Source organism: Sciurus carolinensis, chromosome X (genome assembly GCF_902686445.1).
Source record: "Sciurus carolinensis chromosome X, mSciCar1.2, whole genome shotgun sequence".
Classification (NCBI taxonomy): Eukaryota; Metazoa; Chordata; class Mammalia; order Rodentia; family Sciuridae; genus Sciurus; species Sciurus carolinensis.
Genome location: NC_062232.1, coordinates 16,200,362 through 16,208,122, shown reverse-complemented (window position 1 = coordinate 16,208,122; position 7,761 = coordinate 16,200,362).

Below are 7,761 nucleotides of genomic sequence, written 5' to 3'. Positions count from 1 at the left end.
GTCATAGGACTGACAAGTATCCCTAGGACATGAAGATCATTGATGATTTAGCAGGAATTTGTTGTACTGGGGAATGGAGACAGAACTGAGGAATTGTCATGTTGGAGTGTTTTTGGCAGATGTTAATGAGAATGGGGTTTTCAGGAAAAGGTTTGTGGTTAGGGAGGGATGAAATACATGCACCACCCCCACCAATAACTATCTCTTCTCTCTCTCTCTCTCTCTCTCTCTCTCTCTCTCTCTCTCTCTCTCTCTCTCTCTCTCTCTCTCTCTCTCTCTCTAACACACACACACACACACACACACACACACACACACACAGGCACACGTCATTCCAGAAAGACAAATGTAGATCACAAATCTGACTCCTGGCCATCTGGGTCTTAACCTCATGTCTTAGTTTATTTGGGTTATTATAACGAAGTACTACTAACTTCCTGGATAGTTTACAAACAACAGAAAATTCATTTCTCATAGTTCTGGAACCTGGAAGTCCAAGATCAAGGTGCCAGCATATTGGGTATTTGGTAAGGGATCACTTTCTCATAAATGGCACTTTTTTTTCTCTGTCTTCACATGATGAAAGGGATGCACTAGCTCTTTGGGGTTTCTTTTATAAGAGCAATAATCCCAAAGGCCCCTACCATCACACTGAGGGTGAGGATTTCAATATGTGAATTTTTTTGGTGGGGGATAGGGTAGAGGAAGGACACCAACATTCAGACCATAACAGCACAACTCCTGTGCACTTGTCACCTTTAGCCAGAGTCCTTCCATCATCACTTACTCTTTTTAGTTCTCCAGTCCTTGCTCGAGCATCTCTGATTCAGATCTTGGTTATTCTGCCTCATATCACTCTTTCCTTTGCTTTTTTCTTTTATTCTCCTAGTGTTGTTGGAGAGATTTGTATCTCCAGAGAATCTGAGTTGATCAAAATTTCATTGCAATTGCTTTTCATCCAATGAATATGCAGTGGTTCCTCATAATGGATACAGCCAGTCCTGTGAGCAGATGGAGGATAATAGGGTATTAGACAGGTGAATTCATACAGAAGTGTAAGAGGTTTCAGGTAAGCCTCCTATCTGTGAGAATCCAGGAAGGCTATTGGTAAAGATAAGAATTGCCTTGGGTTGAAGGTTTAAGAGAAGAGGAATGGGGAATGTAGCTTAGTAGGTTGAGTGCTCACCTACTGTGTGTGAAGTCATGGGTTTGATCTCCAGCATTGTAAAATAAATAAACAACAAGAAGATAATGTTCTTCTGCTTTTTCATTGACTGCTGAAATTTAGCTTATGCCTAATTCAGATGTAATTCTTATGAGGTATATGTAGGAGTAAAAATTTCTCTACCCTGTGAAATAACAACATAAGAATGAAAATAAGTATTCCTTAGGTTATGCTGCCAAATAAAACTTACCTAAGACCAAAGTGACTTGCTCACTGAAACTAGAGTGACAACAGGAATGCTGAGAAGAAAAAATTGCAGTGAAAGAATGAAGCCATTCTGAGGGACAGGAATAAAATAAGAAAAGGGTTATATAACAAGTCATACACAGAAACAGAATACAGTCCTGACTCATGTAATAAGCTTTCTTTGTTAGGTGGTGAAAAAATAATTGGAGTGATTGGTGAGTAACATCAGAGTTCTGAACTCAGTTTTGAATAATGTTTTGAACACAAACACAGCTTTTGTTTGTAAATTTTAGAGTATTATTTTATCCTCTTTTACTATTTCCTTTGCCCTTCAGATTTGGAAATTGTTCTCTCAAGTAAAATAAAATTATTTCCTCTTGTTCCCTGGGAAAGTTCTTGTCCTAAGTCTTCCCTCAGGATCTACCAAATAAGTTAGTACTTGAGGAACAAAAGCCATGGGTGACTACATTGGCATGAATGAATAATTTATTATTGTAGCTAATGCTCCTCTCATAGACTCATGATCTCCCTTGCAGAGATCAGCTGAGGTCCAGCCCTCTCATTTTACATATAAGGAACAGGATGAAGCAATATTCCCAAATTTGCAGAGTTAGTGAGTGGCAGATCTAGGCCTGGAATTTCAAGGTTAGGTGTCTATCTACATTACATTGTCATGCTTGAATGTATTAAAACAGCAGTGGCTCCTCTAATTGAAATCTGACTGAGGCCTGAAGGGTACTATTTCTAGTCCTTACAACTAACCTATAGAGGGGGCTTCATTTACTCCAATATCCTATTTTCCAGATGAGAAAACCAAACCTCAGGATGTTAGATAACTCACCGAAGACCAAACAGTCAGTAAGTAGAAGAACTACTTAATCTTAAGAGATGACCAAGAAGGGATTGTGGGTATCTAGGGCTGATCTGGTGATAGCCTCCTGGCGGCTTAAAGAATGCCCAAAGTTCCACCCAACTGAAATGATGGATCTAACTCTGTTGTAGCTGTTGCACTTGGATCACTGCTAGAAAAAAGCAAAGTCTTGTGGGAATGGGACACTGAAGAGTTATGTTTTTCTTAGCACTGGGAAGGGGAATTATCAGAAGTCCTTGGAAAACTCTTCAGTCCAAGTAGGATGATACTCGTAAGGTGGAGGCAGTGTGAAGAAAAGAGGTCTCTGGAAAAAGAAGTGCAAAAGTGGAACCAGACCCTGCCCCCCTCAGAACTGTCTCGAGAATGAGTCTGGATCTTGAGCTCCCTAATTGGTCTGTGGTATTTATGCAACTTGATAGCATGCATTTATAGAACTTATCCAATTTGGAAAGTGAGTTCATAGTTGCATAGAACTAAATCGGTAGTAATCCTGGGCTTGGGAAACAGGTCCATACTTGGACACCTTCTTCTTCTTCCTCTTCTCCTTCTCCTTCTTTTGGTACTGGGGATTGAACCCCTGAGGTGCCTTACCACTGAGCCACATCCTTAGCCCGTTTACTTTTTAATTTTTGAGACAGGGTCTCACTAAGTTGCTTTGGGCCTCTCTAAGTTGCTGAGGCTGGCCTCAAACTTGTGATTTTCCTGCCTCTGCCTCCTGAGACACTGGGAATACAGACATGTGCCACCATGCCTGGATTGACCCCTTTTTAAATAAATAAACACACAAATAAATATGAATACCCATGAATTCAACATCCAAACCAAAAACTAGAGCATTTGATAAAGTGATCTGACGATACCAAGTTTTCAAGAGTGGATATGGATTAACAAACTCTTGTTTATCTGTCAGAGTAGAAGTAAGTTTAATCAATTTTAAAAGTTAAATATTCTTATATCTTCTGATATAACCATTCAATTTCTAGGTCCATAAATCTACTAAAATACTAAAATGTAATGTTCACAGCAGCACTGTTTACTGTTTGTAGTAGCAAAAAAAAAAAGATGGATAAAGGAAGGAAGGAATGGAGAGAGAGAGAGAGAGGAAGAAAGAGGAACAAGGGGAGAGGGAGAGAGCTGGATAGAGAGGGAGGAAAAACCAAAAACAACCTAAATGCTCCTACATCTGCACATGTAACATAAAATGAATCTTTATAATAAAATACTGAGTGCAAAACTAGTTCCAGAAGTCTTCTGATAGTATAATACTCTCTTTTTAAGTTCTAAATAACTGAAATGAAATAATATAAGCATGCATATGTGTGTGATAAAATTATAATTCAGAAGATCCAGAGAAGGATAAAATTCAGGGCAGTGTACATGGCAGGCCAGAGTTGCTAGCCAATTGCCTCTCCTTTTCAGGAGCAACCCTAACCACTAACCTGGTGTACAAATATCCCGGTTTTCTTGCCTCTTGGGTAGGATAACTCTGAGATGTACATTTGTGTATTCCCTGGCAGGGTGACGCTCCAGCTACTTCTGGCAACTTGTGTGATCACAAGCCCTTAATTGACTTGTCCCTCTACTATTCTAGAGGGGTGTTTTGGCTTCATCTCTTAAATAAACAAATAGCATATAATCTTTAAGTCAGTTTTCCATCACTGTAATAAAATACCTGAGATAATCATTTTTTTAAAGAAGAGAAGTGAGCTGGGGATGTAGTTCAGTGGTAGAGTGCTTGCCTAGCATCCCCAAGGTCCTGGGTTCAATCCCCAGCACCACAAAATAAATAAGTCAGAAGTTTATGGAGGTATGGGGATTGAACCAAGGTCCTTGTGTATGTTTAGCACATACTGTACCACTGAACTATACCCTCAACCCAGGAAAGGTTTATTTTGGCTAACAAATTTGGAGGATTCTGTCCATGGCCAGTTGGCCTATTGATTTTGGGCCTGCAGTGAGGTAGTACATCATGGTAGGAATGCTTGATGGTGAAAGACCTCACCCCATGACTGGAAGTGAAAGAAAGAAAGTAAGAGATCAGGGTTCCTTTGAGGGCATGACCTCAGTGACCTAACTTCTTCCTACTAGGCCCCACTTCCTAGGGGCTCTACCATCTCCCTATAATGCCACAAGCTGAGGACTAAGCCTTTGAAACATTGGCCTCTGTGGGATACAGTAGTCTGCTTTAGGGAAAAACCAAACTAATCTCATATCTAAGATCCTAATGGTGATATTTTCAGTGTGACACATGGAACTCTAGAAATACTAATGGGAGAGCCAGTTTCAAGCATTTAAAATAGGCACTCACCTAGTTGCTTTCACTAATAATTCAGTATTATGTATCATACAGGTGTTAGCTAGAGGTTCCTCATGTCCTGAGGAATTGAGGTGAAAGTGTCCTATCCTGCTCCCATTTACTATTTTGCCCTTTCCCACCTTCCCTTCAAATCCTAAAGCCCATCACAGTTTTCAGTATTATGTCCTCTTAAACTCCCCTGCTGCCTGCTGTTTGTTTCACATGGCTGCTACTGAACTCTTCTTAAAGCTCCCCACCCCACCCTAATTATTCCTCCCGTTTCTGTTTCTCCTCTCTCCCTTCCATGAGCACCCTGGGGGCTTCAAATTCTTCTATTCACAGCTCCAATCCCAAATTTGTATATCTAAGCTTATCCAAGATGCTCTTTGAGAAAAAAAATGGAATTAGAGGACTATCTAGAAAAAGTTTTCCTCCCACCACATCTAAAACTATAGACAAATACTTACAGGAATCTTTCTTTCTTGAGTAGGGGAGAATCCAGGTAACCAACAGTACCACTCAAAAGTTCTAAGTTATGATTAGATAAAAATGAAAGCAGTGCTACATAACTCATCACCAGTCATATGTTCATTAACTTAGCATTAAGGACTAGGAAGGTGTAGTTATGTATTTTTTTTAGTGAGGTTCTTCTGTGCAAAGCAATTTTAATTTTAGATAACCTATTTCCTCTCATTTATTTTTTGTTTGGCATCGTCTTTTCTGCATGTGTATGTCTTCAAATCATAGCAGAGAGAAAAGGCTTGGCAACTGAAAAACACTCTGAACAATCATCCAGTGTTAAATTTACTGACAGGATTAATATAAGGATTAAAAGAAGTAATTGTACTAACATAACCCTGGCACAAAGAAGCCCAAGTGTTAGCTATTTTCCCATATAAAAGAAGAATAAGGGATACTCTGCAACATATCTACTGCAGCAATGTCAAGTAGAATTCCAATGTGATCCTGAAATGCAATTTACAGACATAATTTTACATTTTTAGAAACCATGCTTAAAAAAGGGTAAAAGAAGGAAATGAAATCAATTTTTAGTTGTAGATGGTCACAAAGACTTTTATCTTATTTAATTTTATGTGGTGCTAAGGATTGAACCCAGTGCCTTACATGTGCCAGGCAAGCACTATACCACTAAGCTACAACCCCAGTCCCATGAAATCAATTTTAAAAACATACCTTATTAAACTAACATATACAAAAGGTTATCATGTCAACATGTAGTCAATATAAAATTTAAGATAGTTTACATTCTTTTTCATGTGAAGTCTTTGAAATCAGTGTGAATTTTACATGCATAACACATCTCCATTAGAACTTGCCATGTTTAAAGACCTCAATAGCCACATGTGGCAATGGTACTGTATTGGGTAGTGCAGTTCTAATACTTATAATAAGGTTGAACCTCCTTAGATTTTGAAATCCAGCCTTTTCTATTCTATTCTATTTTATGGCACATTACAAACTGTGGGAGATATACAGTTCCAGTTTTGTTCCTTTAATATCACTAAATTATGGTTGTTCCATGCATCAGATAACACAAGGGATGGGTTATGCTAGAGCAGGAACTCCAAAATTCCTTGTAAGGAATAGTTATTTTTTTCTTAATACTTTCAAATCTATATAAAATTAAGGTAAGTGGAGGGCTGGGAGAGTGAAGAGTTGGGGCTGACATAGAACTTCAGTGGTCTGGGGATAAGGCCCTCTTGGTAGCCACACAACCCTCTCTGATGGAAATCATATTAAGGTGGAAATTGACCCATACTGAGTTTAATATCAGTGGACAGGATGGTTGGGGATGGGGGCAGAGACTGCACCTTGGAAAAGAGCTTGGATGGATGAAGACTTTACCAGACTTGCAAATGTGAGAAAAGCCAAGTTTTCTAGATAATTGGTGGCATCTTAGGTTCACGGTAAATAATGGTTCCTGTTCAATTAATTATGGGGCTAAGTAAGTAGTAGTAGAAACTGCTAAGATTAAGTTTTGGATAAAAACAAAAGAGCAGTGGATTCTGACAAATCTTTGTATAATTAACCTTCATCTTTTGGGGTCAAGGAGAACTGAATAAGGTTATTGGTGGCCGTACTTTTAGAACACATTCCAACCTAGGGACTCTAGGATTTCCTCAATGTCAAATCTAACCATGATATCACTCAAAGCATTCTTTAGTGGTTGTTGTGTTTTTAGTATTTTCCTTTATTTTCTTCCACACCTTTTTCTTAAAAAGTTTATGTGATCTCTTCATAGGTGAGCTAAAATTTAATAAAAAATTTGGTATCTTGCTATCTCCCCACTTAAAATACTTTCATTTTCAAGTTTTAATATGAACTTCATACAATGAATCTTTAATCACAGTATAATGGTCCACTGAGTGTATGTATGTGCCATGATTTATGTAACTATTTTCCATTATTGTTTTCCTTCTTCTGGATACTATAGGATATGATTTTGTTTCATAACCCTTGGGCACAAGAAGCATTAGTTTATTTTTTAAAATAAAATAAAATCTGGATTTGAATTCACATGTGCATGGCTGGCAAAGACACCCAATAGCAGGCATTACTGGGGGGCTTGTCCCTGTATAGAGTATCTGGAGAATGCTTGGTGTGAAAGTTAGGATATTTTTTACTTTAAGTAATACAAGTATATGCATTTTGTCCTAAACCATAAAGGAGATATGCTGGCCCATATAGTGGAATTTTAGGGGCTGGGTTGTGACTCAGTGGAAGAGTGCCTGCCTGGCATGCATGAGGCCCTGGGTTTGATACTCAGCACCATATATAAATAAATTAAACAAAAGATCCATTGACAACTAAAAAATATTTTTAAAAAATTAAAAAAAGTGGAAGTCTTCAGGATTGGTTTAATTTAGTAGTCTGACAATGTCATCAAGGGCCCATTTTCTTTTCATTTCTACTCTACTTTCTGCAAAGTCAGCTTCACCCTGGTCACAAGATGGTTGCCAACTTCTTCATGCTTCTTTGTATGCACTCTGAAATGAGGAGGAGGTCAAGAGAGAGAAGAAGAGAGATTGAGAGAGGCATTTTCAGAGGCTTCCTTAGAATACTAAGAAAGATTCTTTCACAAAAACTTTCCTTTGCCATGCCCTTTCACCATGATGTTTTGCCTTACCTCAGACCCAGAGTAATGGATTTGGCCAATTATGG